This window comes from Schistocerca nitens, chromosome 1 (assembly GCF_023898315.1).
Source record: "Schistocerca nitens isolate TAMUIC-IGC-003100 chromosome 1, iqSchNite1.1, whole genome shotgun sequence".
Classification (NCBI taxonomy): domain Eukaryota; kingdom Metazoa; phylum Arthropoda; class Insecta; order Orthoptera; family Acrididae; genus Schistocerca; species Schistocerca nitens.
In genome coordinates this window covers 833,913,542-833,931,673 of record NC_064614.1, presented here as the reverse complement: position 1 = coordinate 833,931,673, position 18,132 = coordinate 833,913,542, and positions in this window count along the sequence as shown.

The window sequence follows — 18,132 nt, the reverse complement described above, 5'->3', positions numbered from 1 at the left end:
ATGTAAGCGTTCACTTCAGATTATATATGAATATTCACTCGGAACCTCTTTTGATTATTCAGCGTCATTTGCGGGAAACATTTCATTCTTCTTGAAGGTCAGTTAGATCCTTAATAATTCTTGATGACATTAGCAATGCTAAAGTTCTATGTTCACCCAAACACAGGTGAAGCCTATCTCCATTATCTTCTTTACAACACTCGATAGTAATAGTTAGTCACTATTTCTATACTCTATATCACTGATTAACTATTTCAAGTTAAAGGTTTCTAACACTACACGCACAGTTTATTGTTATGTTTTTTACGAGCGTTCATCTCTGTCACTCGGAACACCATTCCTCCCTATCTTCTAATCTTCATTATATTTTTTTAAGTCGTTATGAGAAAATAACCCTTTTATTTTGTTCGATCCCGGGTATGCTTTTGGCACGACCAACAATGGGGAGCAGTATGGGCTTGTAGAGGGTTCGATCAAACCCCATTTCAACATGCGATCTATTTCTTTTTGAACTTGAGCCTTTAACCTCCAGGGAACAGGATAGAAAGTTCTACAATACGTTTCGTGCGGCTTAACGTAGAGATGGCATATGTATCCCTTAATAACTCCTGGCCTTTCATCAAACACGTTTTCATACGCTAATAATAATTCTTTGAGCTGCTTCTTCTGATCTTCAATAATGCAGTCGGATTCATTTAACTTCTCATACACTAATTGACCGAAATCTCCTTTGACTTGGAACTCCTTATTTACGTGCTGTTTAGAATTTTGTGCAGTCCTGATTACTTGCACACTGATCCCACTATTATATTTTCTGGTAAAGCTTACCTTTTTCAACAAGTCCAACTCAATTTCTTGTTTATTTACATTTAACCAAATTTTTCCTGTTTTAAAATCTATTCTGCATCCGTATTGACGTAGGCGGTCGACTCCAATAATGCAGTCTACCACCAAATTTTTCACAACAAGGAATGTGCTTAATATTGCTACATTTCCTACTTCTACACTAAGTAGTGACTGCACCTTTACATTCGCCGATCTAGCCCCAACGGCGCCTATTATTCTGCAATTTTGAACTGGAAAAATTGGTACTCGTCTTATATTTCTGATCTTGTTGAATAGAGCCTCCGAAATAACATTTGTGGTTGCAGCTGTGTCTAAAACCGCCACTATAGGTACAGTCTCCAAAATGACTTGCACTTCGGCTACTGCCACCTGTTTCTTATCCTCATCTTGGGGTTCTAAGTCCTCGGTCAATTCATCTGCCAGTAATCGTCCATCATTATACGTTAGCATGGGTACACATATCCTGTTGCCCCTCAACCAATTGTTGACCGCTCCTCCGGGGCACGAGTGGGTCCTTACAGGTTTGTTGGATTTTGATTCGCCTGGTGGTTGACATCGTCCGTTACTTCGGTAATTACCGGTTGATTCGCAGATGTCCGTCCCCACTGATGTTGGTTATTTGAGTTTATTCCCCCCGGTTGATTCCACTTTCTATTACTGTTATTGTTCCAGGCTTGCGGTCTGAAATTCCTTTCGTTCCCCCATACGGGATTGTATCTTTTCCCATTCCTGTTGTTGCTTGGATAGCCCCTCGCAAGACTATTGCCGGTATTATTGTTGAGATTTTGAGGGGTTTCACCACTATTTAGCGATCTCTGTGCGTTCACTTGCCTACCATTTGGCGGAGGTTCTATCTCCCTATATTGGAATCTGTTGTTACGGGCTTTCTGGTTGTTCCCTTCGATAATATCTATATGGTCTAACGTCGTGAGGAACGACTCCAGGTCTTTATCGTTGCCGTAAATTAATTGATTCCGGATGCTAGTTGGTAGTCTTGCCTTAAGTATGTTTATTATGTCTGGCAAGGGCATAGGTCTGTCCCAATATCTAGTTTTATTTATATATTTTTCAAAATACTTCCTAAGGCTTCCTTTTGAAAAAGAGAAAGGCTCTGGGTAGAGCACCTACTGCCTTAGGCGTTCCTGTACCCCTTCTGACCAGAACTTTGCTAAAAACGCTTTCTCAAAATCGTCATATGTCGAGCAAACAGAAGTCGTGTCCGAGGCCCAGATCGCCCCCGAACCTTGTATATACCCCGTAACGAAACTGATCTTCTGCCACTCCGACCAATTTCTAGGTAGCACTCCTCTAAAACTTCGAATAAAAACAATCGGATGGACCCCCCCTTTTGTCAGTGTTAAAAATCTGGAATTGCCGATGCTTTATCATTTTTTCTTCGGCATGGCAAAGGCTTTCGTAATCTCCGTCAGATAAAACTTCACGCGAACAACTAGCTCGTGGCAATTTAATATTTGAGTTACTTACACAAGTCGGTATTGTGTGCGAATGTGCAGTAACTGGCTCTATAGTCGCTGCCAACTTCGGCTGCTGGCCTGTATTCATTTGTTCTGAGCCTTGTTGTGAAACGCGTATCGACTCTTCTATCGTTTGTTTCCAATGCTCGAAATCAGCACCTAACTGCTGTCGCACTTCCTCAAGTCCTTTCGCAAACAAATTCTCTTCCTGTTTGCCACATAGACTCTGGAATGCTGCTTTAACATTTTGCTCAACAATTTCACACATTAGCCTTTTGTTTTCTAATGTGATTTCGGATAATTTACCCGTTAATACATTAATTTGGTGGTCTATAACGTCTTGACGTTCTGTCAGATGTTCAACACTTTCCTTTAGGTTAGTCTGCGAACGTGCCAATTCAGGAAGTTGCGCAATTGCACATGACATGGCATCTTGCTTTTGTACTAATTGCGGAACCATTTCCACCTGTTCCCGTACGGTATCTATCTTAATAGCCACATACTCCTTCATTTCTACACGTACGCGGTGAGTAGATTCCTCACATTGAGCTTTCACCAATTCTATCTGTGCAGTTAATTTTCGTTCCGTCTCTTCGGCCTGATCTTTAAGTTCCTTTGTCTTCGCCTCTATCCGCTGCTCTAATTCGGAAAAACTGTCGTGTAACTGCTGCTTAATCTCAGCTTTCAGATTTTCCTGCCCTTCCGTAACTGAGGCTAATTTCGCGTTCAAATCATTTTGCCCTTCATTAACTGAGGCGAACTTCGCGTTAATGTCGGTTTTCAAATTTTCCTGCCCTTCAGTAACTGAGGCTAACTTCGCATTAATGTCATTTTTCAGATTTTCTTGCCCTTCAGTAACTGATGCTAATTTCGCGTTAATGTCGATTTTCATATTGTTCATGCTCTCGGTTATCATCTGCATCTGTCTCATGATAATTACCAATGGATCTAATCCATGTTGCATACTTGCTGTTACATCTCCAGCCGTGTCTACAGGGCGTTCTATTGCGCTATCTGTAGCGATCGGTTCTACAACACTTCTTACTACATCATTATTCTCAGTGCTAACAGCTGAAGGCTGTTGCGTGTTGCTCTGCTCTGCTTGACTCATCTTAAACATTGCCCTAGTTAAAACCATATAAATGTTCTACCTTCAATATATATATCTCACTTCACACAAGAGTACTTCTGTGTTTACTTTCTTACTGTACTTATACACATAAATGCAACTAGGGCAGGTCAATCAAACTACCTCTAGCATGAACCCAATTAGTAAATGTTCAAATATCCACCATTATACTAAACAGCAAAGCGTATACTTCATCAATACTAGCAAGCTTCTACCTTCAATATATATATCTCACTTCACACAAGAGTACTCCAATTAGTAAATGTTCAAATATCCACCATTATACTAAACAGCAAAGCGTATACTTCATCAATACTAGCAAGCTTTAATAAAAATTTATAGATCTGGCCATTTTACTGCGCCCAGCGTGCTGTTTTTATTTGTAGATCCACTTAATTTGACTGCGAGTATTTCTTCTCTTTTCCAAGTTAAGTTGTCCCGTCGTAGTTCACATGAAACAGAAAACAAAATTATTTTAACAACGTCCAAAAACGTGTCCTGTCACGGATTGGCCATTATAATGAATTCTCTACTGTAAATGATGTAAGTATGTGAATGCAGCTTGCCGCTAACTTGGTGTAATGTTTTGTCTGTACAGAGGTGTATCTGTCGCCTTTATTAATTCTTCACTCTCACACATAAATCGGTACAATAAAGTTAGGGCTTCCTGTTTTATATGTAGGCTGATCCGTGATAAGACAGACAAACAATTATGCTAATGGAGGATTCTGAGTATTTTCTAGAATTTCATTCGCTCTCTCTCTCTCTCTCTCTCTCTGTCCTTTATCTGTGTACAGTTTAAATATATTATTTACGTGAAATCAGCCTAGTAGAATCTCTGGTGGAGCCCTTCGTCTTAATATTCAGCGGCTGGCTTGCTGGAAAAGATCTTTACATTTGTTATTTTCATTAAGCGCTGCATTCAGTTGGGGAAATCGATCGTTTGAACAATTCGTTCAGTTTACGACAGATCTAGAATTTCAGATGTGGACGAAGCCTTTTTGGACGATTTATAAAAAAACTCGGAGATTGCAGGCTCTCTTCGTCACAGCTGAAACTTCCCCACTAATTACAGGGCCAAGACAATCATCAATGATTCAAACAGAGAACTCATTCGTCATTCACTCTAGAATAAAATGGTCACAAACCTTATTTCTGAGGAAAATTGTATATTCAATCCATTTCCATTACATGTTCCGTTTTCTGTTGATTCCAAGTCTCATGTAATTTGCTTTTACAGTTTTGTCTTTCTCTTTACCTATCACGCTAGTGGCACAAACGTTAATAGCTCGTTTTAGCGAGAGGAAGAGTAAATATGTCTCTTTTAGCAACCCGACAATCTTCCAATCGATACTTCCGAAGCTGTTCCCTTATCCCTCTATATTAACCATGGAGAATACATCTCGGTATCTCTGTTATTCCAAAGAATAAACGTACTAGAAAAATACCTTGGCGTCGACTAGCTGTCGGCGCATATATTACTAGAAAATCCGATCAGATACTTTTCAAACGTAAATAAATGTGGATGAGTTGATTGACCATTATTAATTATTGCGTGGTAGAAGGTAATTTTCCGTGGGGAGATTACACCCTGTTCACGAGTCTGGGCATTTTGACATTGGCCTCTCAATATACATATTCCTTACTGTCATTTCTTGTTAAAAATATTAGCTTATTCCCAAGAATAATCAGCTTTCACTCAGTTAATGCTCGGCATAAATGAAACCTGCATTTGGATCGGACTTCCTTAACTATGGTGCAAAAAGGTGTGCAGTATACTGCTGCATCCCTTTTCAATAAGGTACCACTCGAATTAAAAAATCTTAGCAGTAATCCACGCACTTTCAAATCGAAACTGAAGAGTTTCCTAATGGGTGACTCCTTCTGTTCTGTCGAGGAGTTTCTTGAAAAAGTAAGCTGATTCTTATTGTATTGTTGATTGCGCTTACTTGAAATTTTGGATTGACTTTTTTCGGGTTCATAAACATTTTATTATTATCTGTTATTAATTTTATGTTGTAATTTCATGTACTGACACGTTCCATGACCCTGGAACTTTGGTCCTCAATTTGGTCCTAAGGAAATTGACGTTAAAAAAATAAATAAATAAATTGTCCGCTAAATCACAACGCGGACGAAAGTATGTGCTAAGTGATCGAGACGGGCGCTTATTGAAGAGGACCGAGATGAAAAATAAATTGACGACAGCTGCGAAAGTCATTGCTGAACTAAATATCGTACTCCCGAACCCTGCCAGCACCAAAGCAACATGAAAGGAGCTCTAGCAGCAGTAGATTCCAGGACGTGCTAGGATTCCAAAAACCCACAATAATGATGCAATTCAAATCCCCGTAACACGAAAACGGGGTTCCAAAGCCATTTAACAAGGACTAAAAAGCAATAGGAGAACGTAATTTGGTCGGATGAGTCTTGTCTCACATCTCATAGCAACAAACAGATATGGACTTCTCGAATCAGTTAATATACAGGAGGGTATCAGTGATCATAAAGCTGTGATAGCATCTATGACTACTCATATTACAAGGAATGCCACGAAAGGCATGAAAATATTTTTGCTTGGCAAATTTCACAGTATCTGAATAGTCAAATTCAAATATTCAGTGTTGGGGACGAAGATCTGGAGCACAAATGGAAAAAATTCAAAAGCACCGTTCAATATGCCTTAGACAAGTATGTTTCGAGGAAGGTCTTAAGGAATGGGAAAGACCCATGTGGTTTAATAGCTGAGCCAGGAAACTGCTACGTAAACAAATAGAGCTTCAGTACAGATTCAAGAGAAGTCAAAACCTAGCTGACAAATAAAAGAACGAAATGAAAATCAGCGTAAGGAAAGCAATCAGAGAAGCATCCAATGACCTTGAAACTAAAATTTTGTCAACCGGTCCGACTAAAAACCCTAAGAGGTTTTGGTTTTGCGTAAAATGAGTAAGCGGTACAAAATCACAAATTCACTGAGTGACCATTATGGCAACGAAACAGAAAATGACGGAGAGATGGCCGAAATACTGACTTCGATCCTGCAAAACTGTTTCCCCTCGGAAGATCTAACGCGGTCTCTCATTTCTTATCGCGTTATTGCTTTTATTATTCCTTTTCTTAGTTCGCTCTCTTGATGTTTCTCAATTGCAGACATTAGTAATTTGTTTCATACAAAGAGCAGAAAATACATATAAAGACAACCATGAAATTGTAACAATTGCAGACACAATAAAATTTCGTTTATTATTTATTCCGTGGCAGTCCTCCTCTGAGGTCGCCAATTTAACTTCTTCGCCAGTTAATTGGGATTTAATTATTTTACTTGCAATTAATGTGGAAGGCAATTACTGCCTGTTAACCATTTTTTTATTAAAATGAAAATCAATGGCGGCAACGTTAAAAGAAACAGGGGCCTCTTTCATTAAATGAGTGACTTAATTCTGAACTTTTACGAAAATTAATGCAATTTCTTCTGAAAGTAGTAACGAGCCACCGTTTTGGCTTTGAGAGCAAGTCTGTTGGTAAAATTTGTTACTGACCGTGAATTTAAATATGTTTCCTTGGGAAAAATGCTGTTAAACTGATTATCGGACTTCGTAATATTAAAATGACTGCAGGTTCTATCGTATTTCACAAACAAAAGATTACAGCGCATGAAATGGCGCACGCAAACTATAATAAGCTAAAGAAATGGTTCTGTATTTAAGAAAACACACAACATTATGCATCTGTAAAGGAAGGACAGGTTTATAAATAAATATGGTCAAACTTTGACTGCATATTTTAAAGAAATAAAAGTCAACTTACATTATTCCACATAGCCTAATATTAGAACGAATGATCCTCTACATGGAACGCTCGGTATTCAAATGCACGCACTTGCTATTCTGATTTCTAATAAGAGTTCCAGGTGTAAATAATTAAGTAACAGATCAAGAAATATATTCAATGATCATTTCATCGAATCCGCAGAATTCATTGCTTAAAATGAATCAAGCTAACCGAGAGAGACAAACACGATAGTAAAAAGAAAAGATCAGACAAGCAGAGCAAAAAAGGAGAGCGGTGCCCTTGTTTCACTACTATTTATACTAATCATACCTTATGATCTATGTATGATTATCTGTATATTAACAAGAGGTGTCTGGCGTAGTTACATTACTTTGTGTAAATTGCGTGTAAAAGTTGAACGTGTAAGATTCTACAAAGATTATACGAAATAACTTGTTCCCTTTCTAGCAGCAGTTTATCGTGGGTCACTAGAACAATTATGGGTAACTATGGACTTGAAAAAAAAAAACAATGGCGGCAACGTTAAAAGAAACAGAGGCCTCTTTTATTAAATGAGTGACTTAATTCTGAACTTTTACGAAAATTAATGCAATTTCTTCTGAAAGTAGCAACACCTTGTCAAGAAGGGCCGTTGGTGAGATGCACATAATTAAAGACCTACACTGTTGACGTCAATCTGTTGTAGAATTGTGGAACATGCTTTACCCTAATGAATATTTCGTGACGTTTTTAGAGAACAAAAATCTCCTCTACAAAAATCGAGACGGATTTTGCAAACAGAGATCTTGCTAAACTGATTTCGCTCTGTTCCTCCATGAGATCCATACTGCTGAAGACGTCGGCGCTCAGGTTTCTGCCGTATTCCTCGACTCCAGGAAGGCATTTGACACTGTCTCACACTGCGGTTTAGTGAAAAAAAAAAAAAAACACGAGATTACCGAGTACCAGACCAGATTTTCGACTGGATGCAACACTTTCTTGGAGACAGAACTTAATATGTCGCTCTTAACGGAACATAATCGACAGATGTAAAGGTAATTTCGGAAGTATCCCAAGAAAGTGTGATAGTACCGTTACTGTTTACGACGTGTACAAATGATTTAGAGGAATTGGTCGGAAGCTCTTTAAGGCTCTTCGGAGATGGTGCAGTGCCAGAAGACATTAATGCTTTGCCGAAATATCTATAGAAAAGGATGGATGAATGGTGCAGGTTCTGACAGTTGACCCTGCACGTAAATTGATGTAACACATTGCACATACATAGGAAAAGGAAGCCGCTACTGTACACCTACACTACTGATGAGAAAGTGCTGGTAACAGTGTCTACCGTAAAATATCTAGGAGAAATCATCCAGAGCGACCATAAATGGAATGACAACATAAAGTAAAACCAACAGTAGGAAAAGCAGATGCCAGACTGAGATTCATAGGAAGAATCTTAAAGAAATGTAACTCATCCATTAAAGAAGTAGCTTATTAGACGCTTGTTCGGCCGATTCTTGGGTGTTCTTCACCAATCTGGGACCCTTAACGGGTAGGACTGGTAGAAGAGGTAGAGAAGATCCAACGAAGAGCGACGCATTTCGACACGGGAATGTTCAGTCGGCGTGAGAGCGTTACAGGAATGCTGAACAAACTCCAGTGGCAGACGTTACAAGAGAGGCGTTGTGCATCACGTAGGGGTTTACTACTGTAATTTCGAGCGAGTACTTTCCGGGAAGAGTCGGACAATATATTACTTCCTTCCACATAGCCTACGTCTCACGAAGAGACTACACCGTGAAAATCCCAGAAATTAGCTTAACTTGCCCTGTTTTGCAGGAATACGAGATTACAGAGTACCAGACCAGATTTTCGACTGGATTCAACACTTTCTTGGAGACAGAACTTAATATGTCGCTCTTAACGGAACATAATCGACAGATGTAAAGGTAATTTCGGAAGTATCCCAAGATTCCCCTTGAAAATCATACAGGACCGGTATTTATCGATTGCGAGACGACTGATAGCTGTTTTGAGTGCCAACGGTTTTCCTATACCTTTTTAGGCCTGATAATGTATTCTGGTTTTGGTGTCTCGATATCTTCGTTCACCCCTGTAACTTACAGAACAGAGTTGATGTCAAGCAGTTCTTGTGCACCGTGCCATAAAGACATCTGGAAATGGCTGTAGGTGCTAGAAACATATCGTACCACGACTGAGAACTAAGTTTTCAAAGTTATGACTGTTGGCTCTATGTGTTAACCAGACGTGATTAATATAAATCACGGATGTTCAACACAATAAATAAGGTAATTAAATAGACATTGTTTTTATACGAAGCGACAACTTTTGAGCAAATTCTACAGCTAGTCCTAGCTGCAGTCGAGACAGAACCCGGATTCTTGATCCGGGACGACAGGGTGCCTTCTGGGACGGCGGGCCAGCTTTGCAAAGCATACCGCAGTTGGCGGCGAGACAAAGGGGCGGTCGGTAGTGCCTGCCCTCTGCCAACAAAGGCCCACCCTTGTCTGGCTGCACCCACCCAGGCCTTTTGACCCGACTCACGTGCTGCATAACGGCGGGCTCCACATCACAGCGCTACAGACCTCGTCAATACGAAATCAAACGGCGTACTTCGCGATCGAGGAAACGACGATTTGGGTGAACGTATCATTTATTTTGTGCCTATACAAGCCAGCGGGGGAGCAGTAATTTCGATATTCATTGTTGATAACTGGTAACAAAGATATACAAAGATATGACTTACAAAGTTGTTTCTCAAATACCGGTATATGGCACTCTTTGGAGTTCTGAAGTTGTTGGGAGAAAATGTGTTTTTGCTGCTTGTACAGAAACCCCACCACCGTTCTAACAGTAGCATTTCCTCCACGTTACTCATTCCGGGCGCTGAGCAAGCAGTAAAGGAAACTAAGAAGAAATTTGAAAAGGGGTTTACGGTTCAGAAAGAAAAACTAAGAACTCTAAGGTTAACCACTGACGTGTAGTTCGCTTAGAGACGGTTACATGTTACGTCAGTAGAATGGAATGGATGGTATCTAGAGAATCGACTAAAGAATGAAAACCAATTAAATTCAAAGAATAGTAGTGCAATATTATAGAATTAAAATACGTGATGTTGAGGGAATTAGATTAGCAAATGAGACGCTGGGAGTAGCTATTTGGCCAGTGAAATAACCGAAGAAGGCGGAACTAAAGAGGATATAAAATATAGACTGGCAATAGCAGGAACTAGAGGATGTAAAATATAGACTGGCTATAGCAAGGAAAGCTATGTCGTGAAAGAAATTTGTTAGAATTTACCATACATTTAAGGATTAGTAAGCCTTTTCTGAAAACATTTATTTGTAGTCTACCTAATCCTAATAATGCAATCAAGAGTAACAGGAAAAATACGTACACAAAATGACACTTGGACTCAAGGAACGAAGGCACATATACAACTATTCCACAATTTCCATGAAATATTTTTGACTGGCTCCATAACAATTTTTGCAGCAGTTAGCGTCTCTAGAGACAAAACAATTTCTTCAGTGCAAAGTCAGAATGATGGTTGTTTATGTGTATAGGCGTGCTGTATATCTTAGAGAGTTTTGATATATTTAGTTTGTGTGCAATAAGTTCTTTGGTTTGTTTTCAAATGTCTACCACGAATACATCCTTACTATGCTCGCGAGTGACGGACCTTTCATTACGACGTTTATAATAAGTGTTAATGGACAAAATTTCATTAAAAACTGAATTCTGCTCTACGGAGAGTTCAGAGCAGTTCACTCGTATTATGTCTCTAACCTCTTATAATATTCACCTAAGCACATTACTCCCTCGCAGAACTAATAAGCATGATAAACAATAAATTTGTCACCCAACCCCCTCGGACATCAAGTTAATCACATGTAACACGGCATGTAGCTCGACCTTGGTTAGGTTCCTCAGGGCCACGAAATAGAGATTTTGACTGCAACGTTTCACCTGCTGCTCCATATAGCCCCAGATTTTCTCTGTGGGATTAATATCGAGTGTTTTAACAGGTCAGTTCATCAGACCGCATGCAAGCTAGTGAACGCTGCTGTTGTCATCATGGAAGAGGGGAGTGTTCACAGCTTACTTGTAAGACTTAGAAGAAAGAGCAACATTTGGTCACCGAGAATGTTGAAATAAACATCCTAGTTCATGTTCACAGTAATCTGAATTACGGTACGAAAAAATCCTCAAAACATCACAGAACCACCTCCGCCTCGAACTTCTTCCTTCGCATGCTGTGGGTTAAAAGCCTTGCGTCATTTGAAAAGAAGATAAACTCCAGTGGAAGACTGCAAGAGAGACACTCAGTTGCTCGGTACGGGCTTTTGTTGAAGTTTCGAGAACATACCTTCACCGAGGAGTCAAGCAGTATATTGCTCCCTCTTATGTATATCTCGCGAAGAGACCATGAGGATAAAATAAGAGAGAGTAGAGCCCACACAGAGGCATACCGACAATATTTCTTTCCACGAACAGTACGAGACTGGAATAGAAGGGAGAACCGATAGAGGTACTCAAAGTACCCTCCGTCACACACCGTCAGGTGGCTTGCGGATGGATGTAGATGTAGATGTAGAACCAAAGTGACGATTCGTCGGTCCATCCTACACGCCTGCAGTCAGTTGCTGTCCAGTTCCTGTGTTACTGGGCACACCGTAAGCGAGAAGCTTGAGGTGCGGTAGTGGGCAATGGTTTTTTGCGAGGTACTCTACTCCAAATGTCCACTTCATGCAACTAGTTCCTTTCGCAATATTCGCTCGGAAACTGATTGAAATGGATCTGTATTCACTGACAGCAGGAATTCTTTTCGGCTTTGAAACCGATCGTAATTGATAAGACGTTTCTGTTGCTTACAAGGGAACCTCCCCATCGCACCCCCCTGAGATTTAGTTATAAATTGACACAGTTGATAGGCCTTGAAAAACTGAACACAGATCAATCGAGAAAACAGGAAGAAGTTGTGTGGAACTATGAAAAAATAGGCAAAATATACAAACTGAGTAGTCCATGTGGAACATAGGCAACATAAAGGACAATGATAGCTTATGAGCGCCGTGGTCTCGTGGTTAGAGTGAGCAACTGCTTGGTTCGAATCCTCCCTCGAGTGAAAATTTTACTTTCTTTGTTTTCGCAAAGTTACGATCTGTCCGTTCATTCATTGACGTCTCTAAAAAAATTGTTCAAATGGCTCTGAGCACTATGGGACTCAACTGCTGAGGTCATTAGTCCCCTAGAACTTAGAACTAGTTAAACCTAACTAACCTAATGACATCACAAACATCCACGCCCGAGGCAGGATTCGAACCTGCGACCGTAGCGGTCTGGCGGTTGCAGACTGCAGCGCCTTTAACCGCACGGCCACTTCGGCCGGATTGACGTCTCTGTTCACTGTAATAAGTTTAGTGTCTGTGTTTTGCGACCGCACCGCAAAACCGTGCGATTAGTAGACGAAAGGACGTGCCTCTCCAATGGGAACCGAAAACATTTGATCGCAAGGTCATAGGTCAACCAATTCCTCCACAGGAAAACACGTCTGATATATTCTTTACGACACTGGTGACGGCATGTGCGTCACATGACAGGAATATGTTGTCGACCCACCTAACTTGCACACTTGGCGAATGGGTGAAAAGATTCTTCTAACTTACCCGATTTAGGTTTTCTTGTGGATGTGATAATCACTCCCAAAAAAGTGATGAAAACATAAGAGTTTGTCACATAAACTGCATCAAATGAATGCAACAGTTTCACAGTCGCACAGTTTTCCCTGTGCTCTGTCAAAACATATGTTTTTTTGCGTTTTCAAATGTTTCCGTGCGTAGACCGTCAAATCCTGTATATGTCCAAGCAAATCTGAACATGTCCTGGAATTATGGAGAGCGAAGTTGATTATGTGTGAGTGCCTGAACTTTGATAATTATCTGAAAATAAAAAATTAAACTTTTCACTCGAGAGAAGATTTGAACCCAGGACCTGTCGTTCCGCAGCTGCTCACGCTAATCACGGGACCACGGCTCTCGTAAGCTAACACGCTCCTTAATGTTGCCTAGCTTGCGCATCGACTACTCAGTTTGTATATTTTGCTTATTTTTTTCATAGTTCCACACAACTTCTTTCTGTTTTCTCGATTGATCTGTGTACAGTTTTTCAAGGCCTATCTCTATGCCAACTTATAACTAAATCTGAGGGGGGTGCGATGGGGAGGTTCCCTTGTTAATATTTTCACGACTGTTCTTACCTCGTGCTACATGGTTGCGAATGGTACCGCTGTAGCATTCCTTCTCGGCAGCTTCATTCACGGTGTTCTCATGGGCACGTCCAAACATAACGGCTCCTATCTGCTTTTCTGTCACGTTTCCACGTCCACCCAGCTTACTGTGCTCATTCCTTACCACCAACTGGCCCATGCACACTAATTCACTGCCATGCCAGCTCAGCGGTGGAGGATCACTGTACCTCGAAACAGGGATGGCGGTTTTCGGTGAAACAAGAAATTTTCGATTATGTAGGTTTTTTCCCCTTCCGTTTTAACCTGACTGTTAAAACCGCTCAAAATAACTGGTTTCATAAATAACCGGTTATTCCTAATATTTACAGTAATAAACTTAGAAATTAAAAAAAGATTGAAAAATTTTGACTCTGTTTCAGGATACATACAATCAAAATATTTAATTAAATAGGCAAATAAAAGGAAACAATCTTTCCTCGAAAGGCGATTAGTGGCTGAATACTTTAAAAAATCATCACTATTCTTCTATTGATTCTGATTTTTTGAAACTCTGCTCAAAAATCATGTTATAATCGGGGACCATACCGCTATTTGGGCATTACGAATAGTCAGAGCTAAAAGGTGAAAATTAAAGTTGAAGAACTCTTATTTTTCGTGTTAATGTGTGCTTTTTCAAGGGCTACAAGCAGACGAAGTCGATTATGTAGACACAAGCAGACGATCAGCTACTTTCTGTTTTTACTGTATATTGTAAATGACACGTTACGTGTCTAGTTTATTACTGCTGCAATAATTTTCTTTGTCTTTTATTAGTACATAGGAACGCCAGACAAATCTGTAATCTTTGAAAGTAAATGAAGCATCGTACTTCACTGCTACGTCACTTCGTAAAAATATTACCAGACTAGCGTTGGTGCCATTCTACAGTATAACGGATGTCCGGCGATGACAGCGAGAAGCTGGGGGCGAGTCTTGCACACAGCATGTACGCGCGTACCGTAAACCACGACACACGGCAAAACGGTCATTATTGTCTCAGCAATGTTGCGCCAATTCTTATGCCATGTGTTTGTTGCTCGTTTCTGTCGCCACTGTTATTAAAATAGCAATGGTCATTTTTGCCATTTTCTGTAATAACGAAATATTTTAAATCAATCCAAATCTTACAAATAAAAATTACACCTTGTTTTAGAAAAAAGGTTTATTTAAAAACGAAAAATTTTTGCACCGCTGCTATGGCTACTTCGTATTTCGGTTTTTTTACCTGGTTATTAGTAAAAAATAAATAAAAAGCCACCTGTTATAACCGAGACAAACAAACATGAAAAATACCAGTTATTCAGAGCTGAAATACCGGTATCGATTTCAGCCAGTCGGTTTTTCCCATCGCTACCTTTGAAGCAAGCAATGTGCTCCTTTAAGGAGGGAGCTAACGTTCAGCGCAGTGAGCGTAAATTATACTAACAACCTCCAGCTGGCGATGAGATCAAAAGCTTCGAAATGCGTTGTGCAAAATAAATAAAAGGTAAATGTGGCAAACAATTCTAAGCAACTTTATAAGTGTGCTGAATGTCTTACACATAAAGTTGTGATAATAATTAACCACGATAAACCTCTAAGAGTGGATAATTTAAAGTAATATTTCACAACTGTTATGCCAATATCAGTTGGTTCCGTTATTACTTTTTCCCACATTCTGTTGTGTAGGGTGGTCAGCCTTGATAAGAGCTTGCATAATTTCATCGGCGGTTTGCCAACTGCCTTGATTGTTTAACTAGACTGCTACCGTAATTCTGTCTGATAGCTGCCTTTTCGAAGCGCCAGGTACCACAACTGTTCTTTTCGTTTTCGTTTGTGGTCGTTATGTCTCGATGATAAATTATTACAGCGTGTAAACAAAAGAACCTCTGCAATAAAGCTTGCTTCATGATACGATGCTGTCGTTTTCCTAGACATTGTGCTTGCACAGTTTCATATTTTGCAGTTGAAACTTCGTCTTCAGTCGATGACCTCGTCGCCACTCCTTCTAGCTTAAGGTCCGAGTGTCGGTGGCTCTTATCTGCAAGAAGGTGCTTTTGTTCGCTATTCAGTCAGGGAACATAAGCGGTTCGTGTTGAACCTGGACCTGCTACAAGGGCCCTCAGGTAGAGATAACTGTCAGCAGACCCAAACCGCTTTGTCGGCCCTCGCGGGTGGTCCTCCAACACGGCTTCTGTTCAAACGGTACTCCGCTGAAGGCTTCTACCTGCTCCGTCTTGGCGCCTTTCATGTGAACTCCGTAGGCATTGCAGCATATTGTTTGTTTTCTTTTTTTTTTTTCAGAGTTCTGCTTGTCTGTGAAACGTAGCAAACCTACTGCAGGAAGTCAGTTATTTGCACTATAAGCTGAATGCTCTTCGTGAATTCATAGTACGAATAGTTTCGACAGTGTTCTGTTATAGATGATTTCCATTCTGGGTGTCAAGTGTTCGCATCGGAAATGATCCGGTTGTTACGTGACTCGGTGTTGTGACTTCTTCTAATTTTTTATCTACATGAGGTGTTGCTCAGTTCGCCAATAACGGTATGTTAAACAACACCACAAAAAAATAATAATAATTTGAAGACGAGATCGGCGAGGGCAATGTGATCACTTTTAAAATAATGAAGGAATCCAGACATCGATTGGGTCACTTTCTAAGTTCATTTAGATTTCCACTCTCAGCTGTTGTTGCAGATCATTGTCAGATATACTCTATAATAACGGCCAAACGCAACTTGTCATTAGGGCGTAGATCGTCACTAACTTTCTGATTTAAATACGAAATGGGAACATTTAGTTTCAGTCCCACGAATAGCAGCATTCAAGACGGGGTTGGGGTTAGGGTGAGGGGACAGCTTGATTGAGTCCGCGTACCTCACCAGACGACCGCTGCTCTGTTACACCAGCGGGACTGGGTTGTTTTTGTTTTTAGGCGATTTCCTTCGCTCGTCTAGCCATTTATTCGATAATGTGAGGGGAAATTCTTAGACATTTTTGTCTTATGTTAAATCAGTAAACGGATCAAAATCATTTGTTCAGACACACAGTGACATCGAAACGTAGAATAACAGAGAAAAGGCCGAATTACTAAATTACTTCGTTCAAAATCGTTTCATTGAGAAAGATTGTACAGTACTGGGATTCCTCCTTTAAATCAGCGCACGAACTTGAAAGTGGCAGATAGTGACCGCGGGACAGAAAACAGCTAAAATCGCTTAACAGAGAACAGACGATTGTACATGATAGTATACGATTCCACGGAAAGTATACAAAGGAATTTGCTTCTCTTCTAGCAGCAGTGTACCGCAAGTCACTGGAGGAACGGAGCATTCCCAGTGATAGAGAAAATGTAAAAGAAGGCTGTATACGTGGAAGAAGCCTGGAGATACTGACAGGTTTCAGATAGATTATATAATGGTAAGACAGAGATTTAGGAACCAGGTTTTAAATTGTAAGACATTTCCCGGGGGAAGATGTGAACTCTGACCACAATCTATTGGTTATGACCTGTAGATTAAAAGTGAAGAAACTGCAAAAAGGTGGGAATTTAAGGAGATGGGACCTGGATAAACTAAAAGAACCAGAGGTTGTACAGAGTTTCAGGGAGAGCATAAGGGAGCAATTGACAGGAACGGGGGAAAGAAATACAGTAGAAGAAGAATGGGTAGCTTTGAGGGATGAAATAGTGAAGGCAGCAGGCGATCAAATAGGTAAAAAGACGTGGGCTAGTAGAAACCCTTGGGTAACAGAAGAAATTTTGAATTTAATTGATGAAAGGAGAAAATATAAAAACGCAGTAAATGAAGCAGGCAAAAGGGAATACAAACGTCTCAAAAATGAGATCGACAGGAAGTGCAAAATGGCTAAGCAGGGATGGCTAGAGGACAAATGTAAGGATGTAGAGGCTTATCTCACTAGGGGTAAGATAGACACTGCCTACAGGAAAATTAAAGAGACCTTTGGAGAAAAGAGAACCACTTGTATGAACATCAAGAGCTCAGATGGAAACCCAGTTCTAAGCAAAGAAGGGAAAGCAGAAAGGTGGAAGGAGTATATAGAGGGTCTATACAACGGCGATGTACTTGAGGACAATATTATGGAAATGGAAGAGGATGTAGATGAAGATGAAATTGGAGATATAAAACTGCGTGAAGAGTTTGACAGAGCATTGAAAGACCTGAGTCGCAACAAGGCCCCCGGAGTAGACAACATTCCATTGGAACTACTGACGGCCATGGGAGAGCCAGTCCTGACAAAACTCTACCATCTGGTCAGCAAGATGTATGAGACAGGCGAAATACCCTCAGACTTCAAGAAGAATATAATAATTCCAATCCCAAAGAAAGCAGGTGTTGACAGATGTGAAAATTACCGAACTATCAGTTTAATAAGTCACAGCTGCAAAATACTAACGCGAATTCTTTACAGACGATTGGAAAAACTAGTAGAAGCCGACCTCGGGGAAGATCAGTTTGAATTCCGTAGAAATGTTGGAACACGTGAGGCAATACTGACCCTCCGACTTATCTTAGAAGCTAGATTAAGGAAGGGCAAACCAACGTTTCTAGCATTTGTAGACTTAGGTAGTGAGGGAGACGAAAATTTAATAGTCATG